Here is a 20,214-nt window from a genome sequence, read left to right as displayed (position 1 = left end):
CGGCTGTGCTGTGTGTGCTCATATTATGGTTACCATTCTGTAAATCCAAAATGGCAGCCATTTGCCTATTAAAGGAAATGGAAACATTGCTTTTCTCTATGCTTGGACAATGAACTTTTCAAAAACAGTTTCCCTAATCATGCCCCCCCCCCCCCCCCCAAAAAAAAAAAAAATTGAAGCTACAGGCGAAATATCGTGAACCAGACTAATACCACAATATGCAGGGAACTCACTAAAGTGCTGTGAATTAAGCAGAATAGTAATAATACGTGGAAACTACTTGTAACTAGGGATGTCCCGATCAAGTTTTTTTGGCCCCGATCCGATTCCGAGTCATCTGATATTGAGTATCTGCCGAGTCCCGAGCCGATAATTTAATAAAACTGAATGAACAATGAACAAATGCTAAATATATAATATTTTCATTTATTAGTTAGTACTGACAGGGACTAGAAGGAGAGAGCATATCTCACCCATATTGGCCTCTTTTCATTGGCTTCCTGTTAATTCTAGAATAGAATTTAAAATTCTTCTTCTTACTTATAAGGTTTTGAATAATCAGGTCCCATCTTATCTTAGGGACCTCATAGTACCATATCACCCCAATAGAGCGCTTCGCTCTCAGACTGCAGGCTTACTTGTAGTTCCTAGAGTTTGTAAGAGTAGAATGGGAGGCAGAGCCTTCAGCTTTCAGGCTCCTCTCCTGTGGAACCAGCTCCCAATTCAGATCAGGGAGACAGACACCCTCTCTACTTTTAAGATTAGGCTTAAAACTTTCCTTTTTGCTAAAGCTTATAGTTAGGGCTGGATCAGGTGAACCTGAACCATCCCTTAGTTATGCTGCTATAGACTTAGACTGCTGCGGGGTTCCCATGATGCACTGAGTGTTTCTTTCTCTTTTTGCTCTGTATGCACCACTCTGCATTTAATCATTAGTGATTGATCTTTGCTCCCGTCCACAGCATGTCTTTTTCCTGCTTCTCTCCCTCAGCCCCAACCAGTCCCAGCAGAAGACTGCCCCTCCCTGAGCCTGGTTCTGCTGGAGGTTTCTTCCTGTTAAAAGGGAGTTTTTCCTTCCCACTGTCGCCAAGTGCTTGCTCACAGGGGGTCGTTTTGACCGTTGGGGTTTTTCTGTAATTATTGTATGGCCTTGCCTTACAATATAAAGCGCCTTGGGGCAACTGTTTGTTGTGATTTGGCGCTATATAAATAAAATTGATTTGATTTGATTTGATTTGATTTATTTTATCATTTATCACTTAAACAGTGCACTTCTCCTTGAGGTAGCTTAAACAATCAAGTAATAATAGTACAACAACGTTGAAATAGTGCTGATCAAAATAATGAGGAAAAAATCTATATCAGATTCCTGATCGGGATGCAACGTCCAATTTCGATCAAGTCTGAAACCACGTGATCGGATCGGAGCATCCCTACTTGTAACAGCTCAAGAGCTGACTGAACAGAGACCAGAACAGAATGTCAGAAATGCAACACATGGGGCATCTATTGAAGGGCCAGGAATGTAACTCTGCACATAACTTTACACCTTCATCTTTACTATTGCAGTTAGCTACAAAAAAAAAAAAAAAAAATTCTGCTACATTTTCTCCACAGAGATGATCTAAAGTTTATATTGATCAGGAAAATATAAGTGATGTCATGATGAAGTCACAAGGAAATCATAAAAGAAAGTCATGTTTGTTCAAAAAACACATTGTTCATTCTGTGTTCCTTGCTTATAAATGGGTCCTGAGTATCATATTCAAATCTTTAACACTTTGTACTGTTCATGTGTTACTGAGAAAAAAATCTCCACATGTCCACTATCCCAGAAAGCTGTTGCATCACAGGCTCACAGTAAACAAGTTATTTACTTAATTACCAACCACACTGTGACTGTAGGTGAGAATGCTGGAGGTGCACCTGCCACAGCACCAGTTAATCCATCCGACAGCTACGGGACCATCTACGGGACCATCTAGGCCTTGATAGTTTGGCTCTGATTTGCCGTGGAAAGCTAAACGGTTTGAGGCTTAAGGTCGCAGTGATGATGGTTTGTGTCTCTCACAGGGTGACAGGGGGTATGAGGGTCCGAAAGGCAGCCGGGGACCACCAGGAATCGGACACAAAGGCGATAAGGTACCATAAGCTGTATTTGGGAACACTGACAGACAGTGCTGCAAACAATTACTGCTCTGACCTTTCACCTTTGACCTTCAGGGAAACTCAGGAGCTCCAGGTTTGCCAGGTTTGGTGGGCTTCCCAGGACCAGATATCCAAGGAGAAAAGGAATGGCTACTGAAAAGACAGACAGAGAGAGAGAGAGAGAGAGAGAGAGAGAGAGAGAGAGAGAGAGAGAGAGAGAGAGAGAGAGGGAATGTGTTGAAGTTGTTATCCTTTGCTGGTGTTGTAATTCTGTTTTGTTTTTTTTTTTTGTTTTTTTTGTTTGACTTCCTGATTTTAGGGGGAGCAGGGTCCAGCTGGTCCTTCTGGTCCCAGAGGTCCCCCTGGTCTGGGCTTAATTGGGCCTAAGGTTAGTATCAGCATGTCAGGACCAGTCTGATGGTGGAGGGAGAAATGTGTAAACATGAACAGAACATGAACAGAAAACACCATCAAAATGCATGAATATGATGAGCACACAGAGAATGCAGACCTCCACCACGGCTTGATACTTACATACTGACAGGTTCTGTTTATGTCTTTATTTTTCATTGTGACCGGGTTATTCATGTACTCTTAAGCTCCTATAACATTTCTAGATCCTAATTGTTTGATTTTCTTGTTGCTGACCACTGATCCTGATGTTTGGGCCTATTTGCTCATCTTTGATCCTGGTCACCCAACCTTGATCCTGACATTTGATCTTAATCCTGATCTTTGGTCCTCATTGTGTCCTGGTCACTAATCTTTGATCATCAACTTAAGACAATAAATTTTGCAGAGTAAAATATACTCTGCCATGATAACATTTGGTCCCAGTTCAAACAGAGTTAAATATACTCACAGGGTAAAAATCAACTCAATCATACTGTGAATGGCTCTTAGTGGAGTTGAAAAACCCCCAGAGTATGATGTTTCCACCCTCATGCTTCACGGTTGGGATGGTTTTCTTGGGGTTGTTCTCATCCTCTAAACATGGTAAGTGGAGTTGATTCCAAAAAAGCTCTATTCTGGTCTCATCTGACCACATGACCTTCTCCCATGCCTCCTCTGGATCATCCAGATGGTCACTGGTGAACTTCAAATGGGGCTGGACATGTGCTGGCTTGAGCAGAGGGACCTTGCTGCCCTGCAGGATTTTAAACCATGCCACCATCATGTGTTACTAATGTAATCTTTGTGACTGTGGTCCCAGCTCTTTTCAGGTCATTGACCAGGTCCTCCTGTGTAGTTCTGAGCTTTCTCAGTATCATCTTTATCCCACAAAGTGAGATCTTGCATGGAATCCCAGACCAAGGGAGATTGACAGTCATCTTGTGTTTCTTCCACTTTCTAATAAATAATCATAACAGTTGTTGTCTTGTACCAAGCTGCTTGCCTGTTGTCCTGTAGTCCATCCCAGCCTTGTGCAGGTCTACAATTTTTGTCCCTGGTGTCCTTAGACAGCTCTTTGGTCTTGGCTATGGTGGACAGGTTGGAGTGTGATTGATTGAGTGTGTGAACAGGTGTCTTTTATACAGGTAACAAGTTCAAACAGGTGCAATTAATACAAGTAAAGAGTACATAATAAGAGGGCTTCTTAAAGAAAAATGAACAGGTCTGTGTGAGCCAGAATTCTTGCTGGTTGGTAGGTGTTCAAATACGTATTTGCAGCAGTAACATACACTCAACAAAAATGTAAACGCAACACTTTTGGTTTTGCTCCCATTTTGTATGAGATGAACTCAAAGATCTAAAACTTTTTCCACATACACAATATCACCATTTCCCTCAAATATTGTTCACAAACCAGTCTAAATCTGTGAGAGTGAGCACTTCTCCTTTGCTGAGATAATCCATCCCACCTCACAGGTGTGCCATATCAAGATGCTGATTAGACACCATGATTAGTGCACAGGTGTGCCTTAGACTGTCCACAATAAAAGGCCACTCTGAAAGGTGCAGTTTTGTTTTATTGGGGGGGGGATACCAGTCAGTATCTGGTGTGACCACCATTTGCCTCATGCAGTGCAACACATCTCCTTGGCATAGAGTTGATCAGGTTGTCAATTGTGGCCTGTGGAATGTTGGTCTACTCCTCTTGCTCAATGGCTGTGCTACGTTGCTGGATATTGGCAGGAACTGGTACACGCTGTCGTATACGCCGGTCCAGAGCATCCCAAACATGCTCAATGGGTGACATGTCCGGTGAGTATGCCGGCCATACAAGAACTGGGACATTTTCAGCTTCCAAGAATTGTGTACAGATCCTTGCAACATGGGGCCATACATTATCCTGCTGCAACATGAGGTGATGTTCTTGGATGTACAGTATGGCACAACAATGGGCCTCAGGATCTCGTCACGGTATCTCTGTGCATTCAAAATGCCATCAATAAAATGCACCTGTGTTCTTCGTCCATAACAGATGCCTGCCCATACGATAACCACACCGCCACCATGGGCCACTCGATCTACAACATTGACATCAGAAAACCGCTCACCCACACGACGCCACACACGCTGTCTGCCATCTGCCCTGGACAGTGTGAACCGGGATCCATCCGTGAAGAGAACACCTCTCCACTGTGCCAAACGCCAGCAAATTTAAGCATTTGCCCACTCAAGTCGGTTACGACGACAAACTGGAGTCAGGTCGAGACCCCGATGAGGACGACGAGCATGCAGATGAGCTTCCCTGAGACGGTTTCTGACAGTTTGTGCAGAAATTCTTTGATCATGCAAACCGATTGTTTCAGCAGCTGTCCGAGTGGCTGGTCTCAGACGATCTTGGAGGTGAACATGCTGGATGTGGAGGTCCTGGGCTGGTGTGGTTGCACATGGTTTGTGGTTGTGAGGCTGGTTGGATGTACTGCCAAATTCTCTGAAACACCTTTGGAGACGGCTTATGGTAGAGAAATGAACATTCAATACACGAGCAACAGCTCTGGTTGACATTCCTGCTGTCAGCATGCCAATTGCATGCTCCCTCAAATCTTGCGACATCTGTGGCATTGTGCTGTGTGATAAAACTGCACCTTTCAGAGTGGCCTTTTATTGTGGGCAGTCTAAGGCACACCTGTGCACTAATCATGGTGTCTAATCAGCATCTTGATATGGCACACCTGTGAGGTGGGATGGATTATCTCAGCAAAGGAGAAGTGCTCACTATCACAGATTTAGACTGGTTTGTGAACAATATTTGAGGGAAATGGTGATATTGTGTATGTGGAAAAGGTTTTAGATCTTTGAGTTCATCTCATACAAAATGGGAGCAAAACCAAAAGTGTTGCGTTTATATTTTTGTTGAGTGTATATATATATATATATATATACACTGAAGGGTAGAAGTGAGAGTTGGCACTTTGAATGCTGACAGTATGACTAGTTAAGGAAGAGATCTGGCTGATATGATGGAAAGGAGACAGGTAGACATATTGTGTGTGTGCAAAAGACCAAGTGGAAGGGAAGTAAGAGCAGGAGCATAGGTGGTGAGGTCAAGTTGTTGTATCATGGTGCGGATAGGAAGAGAAATTGTGTTGGGATCATTTTAAAGGAAGAGTATGATGAGTGTGAAGCTGGAAACTGAAGAGGTGATGATGAATATCATCAGTGCTTATGCCCCACAGGTAGGTTCTGGGATGAAGGAGAAATAAGGTTTCTGGATTGAGTTAGATGAGGTGGTGTAGAGTGTGCCCAAGCATGAGATAGTAGTGATAGGAGTGGACTTCAGTGGGCATGTTGGTCAAGGGAACAGAGTTTATGAGAAAGTAATGGCTAGATATGGTATCAAGGACAGCAGTGTGGAAGGGCAGACGGTAGTTTATTTTGCAAGAATGATGGAAATGGCTATGGTGAATAACAAATTTCATTAAAGGTGGACATATAAGACTGGTACACAGGGTGACATGTAAGAGTGGAAGAAGGTACACACAGGTGGACTACATTCTTTGTAGGAGACACAAGTGAAAATATACTGGACACTGTAAGGTCATGGCAGGAGAGAGTGCAGCTAGACAGCATAGGATGGTGGTTTGTAGGATGACTTTAGAGGTAAAGAAGAAGAAAACAGTGGGAGCTCAAGAAAGGATCAGATGGTGGAAGCTGAAAGAGGAAGAGTGTTGTGTGAGATTCAGTGAGCAGGTGAGGAAGGCACTGGATGGAGGGGAAGCAGTGTGGGACAACTAGAAAAGTACTGCAGATGTGGTGAAGGAGACAGCTAGGAAGGTACTGGGTGTGACATCTGGACAGCAGAAGAAAGACAAGGAGAGTTGGTGGAACAAAGATGTCCAGGAAAGCATAAGGAGAAGGAGGTTATCAAACAATTATTGGATAGTCGGAGAGGCAAAGAAAGTAGACAGAAGTACAAGGAGATGTAGCATAAGGTGAAATCAGGAGTGGCAAAAGCTAAGGAAAAAGCATATTGGGTACAAGTAGTTGAATAATAAGGAAAGAGAAAAGGACTTGTAGTGATTGTCCAGACAAAGGGAAAGAGCTGGAAAAGTTGTGCAGCAGATTAGGGTGGTAAAAGATGCACATGGTAATGAGCTGACAAGTGAGGAGAGTGTGTTGAGAAGGTGGAGGGAATATTTTGAGGAGTTGATGAATGAAGAAAATGAGAGAGAGAGAGAGAGAGAGAGAGAGAGAGAGAGAGAGAGAGAGAGAGAGAGAGAGAGAGAGAGAGAGAGAGAGAGAAGGCTGGATGATGTAGAGAGAATAAATCAAGAAGTGCGATAAATTACTGAATTGGTCCAGATGACATTTCAGTGGAGGCATGGAAATGTCTAGGACAGATGGCAGTGGGGTGTCTAACCAGATTTTTAAATAAGATCTTGGAAAGAGAGTGGATGCCTGAGGAGTGGAGACAAAGTGTGCTGGTTACTAAGGTAACAAAGGTGATGTGCAGAGCTGCACTAACTGCAGAGGTATGAAGGCGATCAGCCTAATAGAAGCTTGGCTTTGAAAACAGGTGAAGATCTGTGAACAGCAATATGGTTTTATGCAGAGAAAGAGCACTACAGAGCAAACATTATTTTGCTCTCAGAATACTGATGGAGAAGTTTTGAGAAGTCCAGAAGGACTTACGTACATTTGTGGATTCAGAGAAAAGTTATGATGGGGTGAGGAGAAGAGTTGTGATATTGTATGAGGAAGTTTGGAGTGACAGGGAAGTATGTGAGGGCCGTCCAGAACATGTACAAGGACAGCATGACAGCAGTGAGATGCGCAGTGAGGGGAAGAACAGAGTGCAGGCAGGGTGAAGAAAGGTGGCAGGAGTAATTTCTGACTGAAGAATATCTGTTAGAGTGAAGGCGAAAGTTTACAAGACAGTAATGAGACCAGCTATGTTTTACGGCTTCGAGACGACAAAAAGACAGGAGGAGGTGGAGGTGGCAGAGGTGAAGACGTGATTCTCTTTGGGAGTGACAAAAATGGACAGGATTCGGAATGAACATATCAGAGGAGCAGCTCAGGTGGGTAGGTTTGGAGACAAAGTCAGAGAGGCGAGATTGAGATGGTTTGGACATGTGCAAAGTAGGGACCCAGGGGATGTAGGGATAAGGAAGCCAAGGATGGAGCCACCAGGCAGGAGAAGAGGCAGGCCAAAGTAGAGGCTTGTGGATGTACTGAGGAAGGACAAGCAGGTCCTTGGTGTGACAGAGGAGGATTCAGAGGACAGGGAGAGATGAAAACATTTGATCTGCTGTAGCGCCCCCTAACGGGAGCAGCTGAAAGTAGAAGAAGACAACGAAGAAGAAATTATTTGTGTTGTATGGCTGGGGGGGCCTGGCTGCCGGTTTGTTTGCCTTTTGTGTTTCCTCCCAGGTGGCATGCATTTGGGACTGAGTGGCTGTGTTGCTGAGGCTGTTAGGACTTCACCCTGATCACCTGCGACTCGTCAGGACTCACAGCTGAGGTGCATCCGGAGGGATTGGAGTATGTTGGCATTTAAGACTGAAGTGCACAGTGTGCATTTGCCAGAGACTCGACCTTGTGACCAGACGGGTGAGATCGTCGTCTTGGGAGCCATCTCATCAGCAGCGGACGCTGAGAATGTCCAGGTTTGATGCACGGTCTGTGAAAGAGGAGAGGGTGAGGTCTCACGCTCGTCAGCACACTTCCTGAGGTACGTTGGATTTTGTGACTAACAGTTATACAGTCAGTAAATGTGGTGTCCCTCACACCTTATTGTATTGAGCTGTATGTTAGTCATGTATCAGCTTCCACTGCGGTGGTGATTTGTGAACTGGATGTTCCATGCCTGCAGGTTGGAAGCTGATCAGTAATCAAGCCAGGAAGTGTTTGCTGTTTGTACACCTTTAAGTGTTCTGTGTGTAGAGTGTGGACTTACATAATGGTTCCTTCTTTCACAGACTCGGTTGTTGCGGCCACCTGGGGGGTGTCGGCGGGGTCCTTGGGTCCGAAACAGCTTCTGGCTCCGGACCGTTAGCGCTGCTGGGAGCGCACCACGCCAGACCGCACCTTTTATTATTATTATCACTGTTATGTATTAAATTCAGTTAGCCTTTGTACCGTGCTCTGCTTATTTCATACTGGGTCCTTCAAACGCTGGTCGGTTCTCCGAGCTGCGTCCGACACATAACAGTAGTCTCTGGCCAAACATCACGGACCCAGCGGTAGCAGAGACGGTAACGCGCCGGGAAGGCGGCAGCAGACGTTCAGTGGTTATCCGGATCAGTTGCGGGGCTCTCCGCCCGGAAGGTGCGTGTTTGAGACCCATTGCTGGATACTAATTTGTGCTCTCTTGCAGCCGTGTCCTGTGTTTGTGCCTTATCCGTGGGTCGTGGTGGAGTGTGACTGGCGACAGCTTCGCGTCACACTCCGACCGGATAAGAGGTTTAAACGGGAGCTGCAAGAGTGCGTTTGTAATGGGTTCACGCGCACGGCGGAGCTCTGTTAGCACGGGTCGCTGGGCTTCCTGTGCTACAGTCGTAGCCCCGTTTCCCCGGATAAAAGGTAACTACTGCGTCTGTTGTTTCAGCTCCGGCGTTATTTAGTTGAGCACATTTTGATTGTGTTGCACACAGCTGCGCACGAAGATGCAGCTCGTTTGTTTTTTGTCACCAAAGGGGGTTTTTCATTTTTTAGCACTCTGGTTCCCCCTTGTGGTGACTGAATCACGGTACCGTCAAGCTCTTGAGTTGGAACAGGTGTGTTCCATGTGGTTGAGCTTGACGGTATAACTCACTGATTTGTTTTGTGTTGGTTCATTTTGTGTGGGTGTTTTTTGAGTGGGTTTTTGTTTTTTGTTGTCCACTGTTTGTCTGGGGGTGTGATCCTGCAGCCTTTGCTACACAAAAAAAAAAGAAAAAGGAAAGACGGGGACCCAAATAACTGTGTTGGTCTGTTTTTTTTTTTTTTCTTTGTTTCTTTTTGTTTCCCCCCTCCCCGGGGTTAGATGGAACGGTCCCCTGGGGGGTGATGGGGTGGTATTTGGGTTGTTTTTTCTCTTTGTTTTTTGTTATGCCCTCTCTTCTCCTCTGACTCCAGCCGGGGGTGCCGTTGTGTCGGCATTGCTGGAGGGGTGCAGTTAGGTTGTACTGGGCGTTTCCCAGGTGGCCTCTGCACCCGGGAGGGGGGGGTTTGGGGTTTTTGTTTTGTTTTTCCTCCCCCAGTTTCCACCCTCAGGGTTTGACTGTGGTGTCCTCTGGGGGGGAAAAGGCGTTGGGTCCATCTAGCCGTGGGCGGCCGGGGCTGGGTCCATTGGTCGTGTGGGGAGGCGTCTCCTGGGGTTGACGAGTGGTCCTCTGGGGGGCGCTGGTAGTCCCCGTGGGTGACGGTGGATCCCAGAGGGACCTCGGCCGTGGTTATTACTCCTGGAGCTGGCGGGTGGCCCTCTGGGGGGTGTTGGTCCCTGCGTGTTGTTTGGGGGGGAGGAGGGGGGGTCTTTTGGCATTTTTGTTTGTGTTTACATGTGGGTTGTTTTTCCTTTCTCCCCTTACCTGGGGTTTGATGGGACGGTCCCCTGGGGAGGGGGGGGGATGTTTTGGTTGTTTTGTTTTTGACTAATCACACATGTTTTGGTTAAAGGCTGACCGCACAGGTGTAGGAACTCCTGGCCACACCTGTGCTAAGACTGTTAGAACCAAGGGCAAATATGCAGCCAGTTCGGGCAGTCTGTTGGAGGACGAGCGCGGACGTGGTTTCCAGCCATGGTCCCTGGAGGGGGGTGTTTCTCCTGGGCCTGGTGTGTGTGGTCGCCGGGAGGCTTCCCGTGAGGGTGGGGTACTGTTGTATGGCTGGGGGGGCCTGGCTGCCGGTTTGTTTGCCTTTTGTGTTTCCTCCCAGGTGGCATGCATTTGGGACTGAGTGGCTGTGTTGCTGAGGCTGTTAGGACTTCACCCTGATCACCTGCGACTCGTCAGGACTCACAGCTGAGGTGCATCCGGAGGGATTGGAGTATGTTGGCATTTAAGACTGAAGTGCACAGTGTGCATTTGCCAGAGACTCGACCTTGTGACCAGACGGGTGAGATCGTCGTCTTGGGAGCCATCTCATCAGCAGCGGACGCTGAGAATGTCCAGGTTTGATGCACGGTCTGTGAAAGAGGAGAGGGTGAGGTCTCACGCTCGTCAGCACACTTCCTGAGGTACGTTGGATTTTGTGACTAACAGTTATACAGTCAGTAAATGTGGTGTCCCTCACACCTTATTGTATTGAGCTGTATGTTAGTCATGTATCAGCTTCCACTGCGGTGGTGATTTGTGAACTGGATGTTCCATGCCTGCAGGTTGGAAGCTGATCAGTAATCAAGCCAGGAAGTGTTTGCTGTTTGTACACCTTTAAGTGTTCTGTGTGTAGAGTGTGGACTTACATAATGGTTCCTTCTTTCACAGACTCGGTTGTTGCGGCCACCTGGGGGGTGTCGGCGGGGTCCTTGGGTCCGAAACAGCTTCTGGCTCCGGACCGTTAGCGCTGCTGGGAGCGCACCACGCCAGACCGCACCTTTTATTATTATTATCACTGTTATGTATTAAATTCAGTTAGCCTTTGTACCGTGCTCTGCTTATTTCATACTGGGTCCTTCAAACGCTGGTCGGTTCTCCGAGCTGCGTCCGACACATAACAATTTGCCCATATTTTTCTCTTTTCTGTATCTGCAAAAAATCTATGTATACATTCTATATCCATTTTTAGATTGAATTTTGCATCCATATGCACAGCATCCCACTATTTTGAAACTTTATGAATTGTAAAAACCAGGCATTCAATAACCTGCTGCATTGGGGGTTGTGTGTGTTTGTGTTTATGTGTGGGTATGAGATCAATGATCACCCTGGCGTTGGAAACAATATGACCCGTCAGTGCAAACCCTGGGACACCAGTGTTGCTATTTTCAGTATGTAATCAAAGAGCCGCACGGGCCTAAAGGCCTCTTCACACATAACACGAATGAGGCTGAATGGTGCACAAAGGAGGATTCGAATGGCACTCGTGAAAAATTGGACCTACTTCGAAAGCCTCATACAGCAGTCGGCACAACCATTTGGCCACAGCACACGCACTCCACATTTGTGTCGCCTTGTGCTGGAAACTCAATCAAATGGCAGTGAAGATGAGGTCATACTGCCATCTAACCGTGATTGGAACATTCGTACAGCATGTGTACACAGATCGGACTATTCGAACCGCAGTCGAGGAGCTGCACGAAAAGATCGGCCATGTCAAACCCTGGCCGAATGTCATGATTGAGACAGCCTTCACACCAGTGACTGAATGAGGGAGAATGGTGGCTGAATGGCCATTTGGCCCACACTTGGCTACAGTCGAGGTGCCGCCCACGAACTTCCAACAGTAGTCATGGGGCAGTTAGAAAATGCAGGCCCATTCGCATGGCCAGCATGAATGTAGTGCCCAGGACACCACTAGCGAGGTGCATTTGAGATGGGGACAGCTCATGTTGTGTCCACGACTCGAGCACCCCGAATGACATATGAGTGTGTCGTGTCCCCATCCAACATTATTGAGGTGGCAAAAAGCTTGAACAGCGGCTGGAGTGCAGTGTAATCGCTGTCCAGCGCGGTGCGCACACATGGACAGGCTGTCATGTCTATGATGGACATCATTTAACACATACATTTCAATCCCTCCCATGGGTTACACAAAATATTGAGACATCATTAACTGTAACACAGACATCACAGCTGTAATGCAAGAAGTGCAGGTGCACACAGCATGCTGCCTGCCCACGGCGAGTAGATGCATGTGACAGGGCAGGCACGTTGCCAGATGCAGCTGAGCGGGATATGAGAGCTGTCAAACACCCATCATGACATATACAGCATGACCCTCGGGAGGTGGAATTGCAGGCAGCATTGTGCCCAACCACCACAACAGAGAAAAAATAAAAACCCTACCCTGCACCTCATGCCATGTGACACATGATCACAACCTCCACATGGCCACTGTCACCTCCATGTGGCTGGCTGATGTGTTCATGATGTGAGCCCGTGGATGCCTGACGTCCATGCAGTTAGTGGCTCTCACTGCGGTATTGTATCACTTCCTGTTCCGGAGCACAGCGGTGCTTTGCTGTATCTGTTAGCTGTTTAATCTGCGTAGTTAGATTGAGCTAGATAACTAGATAACGATTTATTTCACAGTGTAATCTTCACGTGCATTAACTAAAGCACCCTCTCTGCTGAATCACCTCTAAATTATTTTCACATTCTTCACTTTGTGTGTTTTTAGGAATCCGCTAGCTTAGCGCAGCTATTAGCTCTTAGCCGGTTTAGCATGGTGGCTTCTCCTGTCTCTGCCGCACTTTTCTGTGCTGGGTGTGAAATGTTTAGTTATTCCTCGGCCTCCTTTAGCAGTAACGGTACTTGTAATAAGTGTAGCTTGTTCGTAGCTTTAGAGGCCAGGCTGGGCGAATTGGAGACTCAGCTCCGCACCTTGGAAAATCCTACAGCTAGCCAGGCCCCTGTAGTTGGTGCGGACCAAGGTAGCTTAGCCACCGTTAGCTGTCCCCCAGCAGATCCCGAGCAGCCGGGAAAGCAGGGCGGCTGGGTGACTGTGAGGAAGAAGCATAGTTCTAAACAGAAGCCCCCTGTACACCACCAACCCATTCACATCTCTAACCGTTTTTCCCCACTCGGCGACACACCCGCCGAGGATCAAACTCTGGTTATTGGCGACTGTTTTGAGAAATGTGAAGTTAGCGACACCAGCAACCATAGTCAAATGTCTTCCGGGGGCCAGAGCAGGTGACATTGAAGGAAATTTGAAACTGCTGGCTAAGGCTAAGCGTAAATTTGGTAAGATTATAATTCACGTCAGCAGTAATGACACCCAGTTACGCCAATTGGAGGTCACTAAAATTAATATTGAATCGGTGTGTAACTTTGCAAAAACAATATCGGACTCTGTAGTTTTCTCTGGGCCCCTCCCCAATCGGACTGGGAGTGACATGTTTAGCCGCATGTTCTCCCTGAATTGCTGGCTGTCTGAGTGGTGTCTAAAAAATGAGTTGGGCTTCATAGATAATTGGCAAAGCTTCTGGGGAAAACCTGGTCTTGTTAGGAGAGACGGCATCCATCCCACTTTGGCTGGAGCAGCTCTCATCTCTAGAAATCTGGCCAATTTTATTAAACCCTCCAAATCATGACTATCCAGGGTTGGGACCAGGAAGCAGAGTTGTAGTCTTACACACCTCTCTGCAGCTTCTCTCCCCCTGCCATCCCCCCAATACCCCATCCCTGTAGAGACGGTGCCTGCTCCCAGACCACCAATAACCAGCAAAAATCTATTTAAGCATAAAAATTCAAAAAGAAAAAATAATATAGCACCTTCAACTGCACCACAGACTAAAACAGTTAAATGTGGTCTATTAAATATTAGGTCTGTCTCTTCTAAGTCCCTGTTAGTAAATGATATAATAATTGATCAACATATTGATTTATTCTGCCTTACAGAAACCTGGTTACAGCAGGATGAATATGTTAGTTTAAATGAGTCAACACCCCCGAGTCACAATAACTGTCAAAATGCTCGATGCAGGGGTCGAGGAGGAGGAGTAGCAGCAATCTTCCACTCCAGCTTATTAATTAATCAAAGACCCAGACAGAGCTTTAATTCATTTGAAAGCTTGACTCTTAGTCTTGTCCATCCAAATTGGAAGTCTCAAAAACCAGTTTTATTTATTATCTATCGTCCACCTGGTCGTTACTGTGAGTTTCTTTGTGATTTTTCAGACCTGTTGTCTGACTTAGTGCTTAGCTCAGATAAGATAATTATAGTGGGTGATTTTAACATCCACATAGATGCTGAGAATGACTGCCTCAACACTGCATTTATTCTATTATTAGACTCAGTTGGCTTCGCTCAAAATGTAAATGAGCCCACCCACCACCTTAGCCACACTTTAGATCTTGTTCTGACATATGGCATAGAAATTGAAGACTTAACAGTATTCCCTGAAAACCCCTTTTTGTCTGATCATTTCTTAATAACATTTACATTTACTTTAATGGACTACCCAGCAGTGGGGAATAAGTTTCTTTACAGTAGAAGTCTTTCTGAAAGCACTGTAACTAGGTTTAAGGATATGATTCCTTCTTTGTTATGTTCTTCAATGCCATATACCAACACAGTGCAGAGTAGCTACCTAAACTCTGTGAGTGAGATAGATTATCTCGTCAATAGCTTTACATCCTCATTGAGCACAACTTTGGATGCTGTACCTCCTCTGAAAAAGAGAGCCTTAAATCAGAAGTGCCTGACTCCATGGTATAACCCACAAACTCGCAGCTTAAAACAGATAACCCGTAAGCTGGAGAGGAAATGGCGTCTCACTAATTTAGAAGATCTTCATTTAGCCTGGAAAAAGAGTCTGTTGCGCTATAAAAAAGCACTCCATAAAGCTAGGACATCTTACTCTTCATCACTAATTGAAGAAAATAAGAACAACCCCAGGTTTCTTTTCAGCACTGTAGCCAGGCTGACAAAGAGTCAGAGCTTTATTGAGCCGAGTATTCCTTTAACTTTAACTAGTAATGACTTCATGACTTTCTTTGCAAATAAAATTTTAACTATTAGAGAAAAAATTATTCATAACCATCCCAAAGACATATCTTTATGTTCGACTGCTTTCAGTAATGCTGGTATTTGGTTAGACTCTCTCTCTGATTGTTCTATATGAGTTACTTTCAATAGTCACTTCCTCCAAACCATCAACATGTCTATTAGACCCCATTCCTACCAGGCTGCTCAAGGAAGTCCTACCGTTAATTAATGCTTCGATCTTAAATATGATCAATCTATCTTTATTAGTTGGCTATGTACCACAGGCTTTTAAGGTGGCAGTAATTAAACCATTACTTAAAAAGCCATCACTTGACCCAGCTATTTTAGCTAATTATAGGCCAATCTCCAACCTTCCTTTTCTCTCAAAAATTCTTGAAAAGGTAGTTGTAAAACAGCTAACTGATCATCTGCAGAGGAATGGTCTATTTGAAGAGTTTCAGTCAGGTTTCAGAATTCATCATAGTACAGAAACAGCATTAGTGAAGGTTATAAATGATCTTCTTATGGCCTCAGACAGTGGACTCATCTATGTGCTTGTCCTGTTAGACCTCAGTGCAGCTTTTGATACTGTTGACCATAAAATTTTATTACAGAGGTTAGAGCATGCCATAGGTATAAAGGCACTGCGCTGCAGTGGTTTGAATCATATTTATCTAATAGATTACAATTTGTTTGTGTAAATGGGGAGTCTTTGTCACAGACTAAGGTTAATTATGGAGTTCCACAAGGTTCTGTGCTAGGACCGATTTTGTTCACTTTATACATGCTTCTGTTAGGCAGTATTATTAGACAGCATTGCTTAAATTTTTATTGTTATGCAGATGATACCCAGCTTTATCTATCCATGAAGCCAGAGGACACACCAATTAGTTAAACTGCAGGATTGTCTTACAGACATAAAGACATGGATGACCTCTAATTTCCTGCTTTTAAATTCAGATAAAACTGAAGTTATTGTACTTGGCCCCACAAATCTTAGAAACATGGTGTCTAACCAGATCCTTACTCTGGATGGCATTACCCTGACCTCCAGTAATACTGTGAGAAATCTTGGAGTCATTTTTGATCAGGATATGTCTTTCAATGCTCATATCAAGCAAATATGTAGGACTGCTTTTTTGCATTTGCGCAATATCTCTAAAATTAGAAAGGTCTTGTCTCAGAGTGATGCTGAAAAGCTAATTCATGCATTTATTTCTTCTAGGCTGGACTATTGTAATTCATTATTATCAGGTTGTCCTAAATGTTCCCTGAAAAGCCTTCAGTTAATTCAAAATGCTGCAGCTAGAGTACTGACAGGGACTAGAAGGAGAGAGCATATTTCACCCATATTGGCTTCTCTTCATTGGCTCTCTGTTTATTCCAGAATAGAATGTAAAATTCTTCTTCTTACTTATAAGGTTTTGAATAATCAGGTCCCATCTTATCTTAGGGACCTCATAGTACCATATCACCCCAATAGAGCACTTCGCTGTCAGACTGCAGGCTTACTTGTAGTTCCTAGGCTTTGTAAGAGTAGAATGGGAGGCAGAGCCTTCAGCTTTCAGGCTCCTCTCCTCTGGAACCATCTCCCAATTCGGATTAGGGAGACAGACACCCTCTCTACTTTTAAGATTAAGCTTAAAACTTTCCTTTTTGAAAAAGCTTATAGTTAGGGCTGGATCAGGTGACCCTTGTTGTGTGGGCCGTTTAAGAGGAGGTACTGCTGGCCCACCACCACCAGATGGCGCCCTGCTTGGAGTGCGGGCTTCAAGCACGAGAGGGCGTCGGAACTACTGGAGTGACAGCTGTCACACATCATCAACACCAGCTGTCACTCATCAACTTCATCCTCCATAAAAGCCAGACTGCAACTCCACCTCCCCGCCGAGAAATCAGCTACCATTCAGGTAATTTTCTCTGCTGAACAAAACATTGAGTAATAGTCTGAACTTCTTTTGCAGCCGTTTTCCTGTGGTGTGTGCCTTATCTATGGGATTGGCGTTTGGGGTGATCAGCGACTGCTTGGCTTCACACCCCAACCAGATAAGTGGTTAGACAGGAGCTGCACGAGTGTGTGATGGGAGGTGGAGGTTTTTCCTCCTGGAGGAATCAAACACCGTAAGACTGCTGGGTGTGTATTCACACACCCACCACTAACTGTTTCTGTTTCTGCCAGCAGTACCGGGTCTGACTGCTGAAGACAGTGGCCACCTGGGGCGCAGGGCTTGGCGGCTCCAGTGTTCTTCAGATCCGTTGGTGGTGGAAGCTGTGTGGGATCCGGCTCTTCTCTCGCCAGACGTCTTCTATCTTCGAGCCTGCCCACACATCACCTTGTGTATAATTGACAATCCACAATATTGTTATTGTCTGTATTTCGTTGTGCGATTCACAACATTAAATTGTTACTTTTTTGGCTTATCCATTGTCCGTTCATTAACGCCCCCTGTTGTGGGTCCGTGTCATGACACCTTCCCAACAGGATTTCTCGGCCAATGTCATGGATCCCGAGGGGCGTCAACCAGAGCTTGAACAGCCAATGGAAGAGTGAGGTGCACAGGCGTCAGCAGGAGGCGTGTTAGGTGAGCTGCAGCAAATTATAACCACTTTCACTGCTCGGTTGGATTTAGTAACCGAGCAGAACGTTATTCTCAATCGGAGGATGGAGGCTCTCACCGCCAGGCTGGAGGCGCACGATCAAAGCGCTGCTGCAGCACCTCCTCCTGCTGGTCCCATGTCAGACACAGACGTTTCACTGGTCGTTCAACGACCCCCCCCCCCCACCGTCCCCTGAAGCATACATAAGCCCTCCGGAGCCGTACGGAGGTTGTGTCGAGATGTGCACGGACTTCCTAATGCAGTGTTCGCTCGTCTTTGCACAGCGTCCCGTCATGTACGCGTCAGACGCTAGCCGGGTGGCTTATGTCATTAATCTGCTTCGAGGAGAGGCACGCGCCTGGCCTACGGTGCTCTGGGAGCAGAACTCATGGCTCCTAATGTCATACGCTGGTTTTGTAAGGGAGTTCAAACAGGTTTTTGATCATCCCAACAGAGGCGAGACCGCTTCGAGTGTGCTACTGTCAATGAGACAGGGGCGCCTGAGTGCAGCCAAGTATGCAGTCGACTTCCGCATCGCGGCTGCGAGGTCCGGCTGGAATACCGTTGCACTCCGTGCCGCCTTCATAAACGGACTGTCTCCGGTCCTGAAGGAGCATCTGCTGGCTAAGGAGGAACCGCGGGATTTTGATGGGCTTGTCGACCTGGTTATACGCTTAGACAACCGCTTAGAGGAACACCGTTGGGAGCAGGGTGGGGGGCGTGACCGGGCACGAGCCGTCCCTCTTCCTTCCGGGTCCGAAAGGGTGCCGTCGTCCCCACGTTCCACAGCCAGAGGGCACCATGTGGCAACAGCTCCCCCTGCTGACGAAGCTATGGAAATGAGCAGGGCCAAAGTGAAACCAAATGACAGACAAAGGAGGCTGGCCCGCGGGGAGTGTTTTTTCTGTGGCTCTAGCAGTCATATACAGAGGTTGTTAGCCCCCTGACAGCCCTGACCTCCACTAAGGTCCCCTTCACCTGGTCGGATCGGTGCGAAGCCGCGTTTAGGGAGTTTAAACGCCGGTTCTTGTCTGCACCAGTTCTGGTGCAGCCTGATCCTAATCGCCAGTTCACAGTGGAAGTGGATGCCTCTGACTCAGGGATAGGAGCCGTGCTGTCCCAGAGCAGGGAGTCCGATAAGGTTCTCCACCCTTGTGCCTATTTTTCCCGCAGGTTGACCCCGGCTGAGAGGAATTATGATGTCGGCAATCGGGAACTCCTGGTGGTGAAGGAGGCTCTTGAAGAGTGGAGACACCTGTTGGAGGGAGCGACGGTGCCCTTCACGGTTTTCACGGACCATCGGAACCTGGAGTACATCCGGACCGCCAAGCGGCTGAACCCCAGGCAAGCCCGCTGGTCACTGTTCTTCGGGCGCTTTGACTTCCAGATTACATACCACCCCGGGACCAAGAACCAACAATCGGATGCCCTGTCCCGGGTGCACGAAGAGGAAGCCAAGGCCGAGTTGTCGGACCCAACAGAGACCATCATCCCCGAGTCCACTGTCGTGGCCACCCTCACCTGGGACGTGGAGAAGACCGTCCGGGAGGTCCAGACACGGAACCCGGACCCGGGGACCGGCCCGAGGAACAAACTGTACGTCCCACCAGAGGCCAGAGCTGCAGTTTTGGACTTCTGTCATGGTTCCAAGCTCTCCTGTCATCCTGGGGTGCGCAGAACCATGGCAGTGGTCCAGCAGCGCTTCTGGTGGGCATCTATGGAGGCCGACGTCCGGGACTACATCCAGGCCTGTACCACCTGTGCCAGGGGCAAGGCCGACCACAAGAGGACTTTGGGACTCCTCCAGCCCCTACCAGTGCCTCACTGCCCCTGGTCCCACATCGGCCTGGACTTTGTTACGGGCCTCCCGCCATCCCAGGGCAACACCACCATCCTCACGATAGTGGACTGGTTCTCCAAGGTGGCCCACTTCGTGGCCCTCCCGAAGCTCCCTACAGCCCAGGAGACAGCAGACCTCCTGGTCCACCACATCGTGCGTCTGCATGGGATACCAGCGGACATCGTCTCGGATCGTGGTCCTCAGTTCTCCTCCCAGGTTTGGAGGAGCTTCTGCAGGGAACTGGGGGCCACCGTGAGTCTCTCGTCCGGGTATCACCCTCAGACAAACGGACAGGCAGAGCGGGCTAACCAGGAGCTGGAGCAGGCCCTCTGCTGCGTAACCTCCGCGCACCCGATGGCCTTGAGCGCCCGTCTGGCCTGGATCGAGTACGCCCACAACAGCCAAGTGTCGTCTGCCACCGGCCTCTCCCCATTTGAGGTGTGTTTGGGGTACCAGCCCCCATTGTTCCCGCTTGTGGAGGGAGAGGTCGGTGTCCCCTTGGTCCAGGCCCACCTCAGGAGGTGCCGCCGGGTGTGGCGGACCGCCCGTTCTGCCCTGTTGAAGGCCCGGACGAGGGCCAAGGCCCATGCAGACCGCCGGCGTTC

The 20,214-nt window shown here is 47.3% G+C and overlaps 1 protein-coding gene across 1 annotated transcript in view; it reads left to right on the top strand.

Moving 5' to 3' along the window:
* Positions 1-2,448: 2,448 nt before the first annotated feature.
* The window catches only part of LOC117502369 (collagen alpha-1(XXVIII) chain-like), a 100,318-nt gene continuing 82,552 nt past the window's right edge, over positions 2,449-20,214 (top strand). Inside the window, exon 1 of the mRNA XM_034161402.1 lies at positions 2,449-2,536. The gene's annotated coding sequence lies outside the window, so the exon portion shown is untranslated. The remainder of the gene's footprint in view (positions 2,537-20,214) is intronic.

Source organism: Thalassophryne amazonica, chromosome 20 (genome assembly GCF_902500255.1).
Source record: "Thalassophryne amazonica chromosome 20, fThaAma1.1, whole genome shotgun sequence".
NCBI lineage: Eukaryota > Metazoa > Chordata > Actinopteri > Batrachoidiformes > Batrachoididae > Thalassophryne > Thalassophryne amazonica.
Note: the sequence above shows the minus strand (reverse complement) of the source record. Positions and strands in the feature narration are given on the sequence as shown.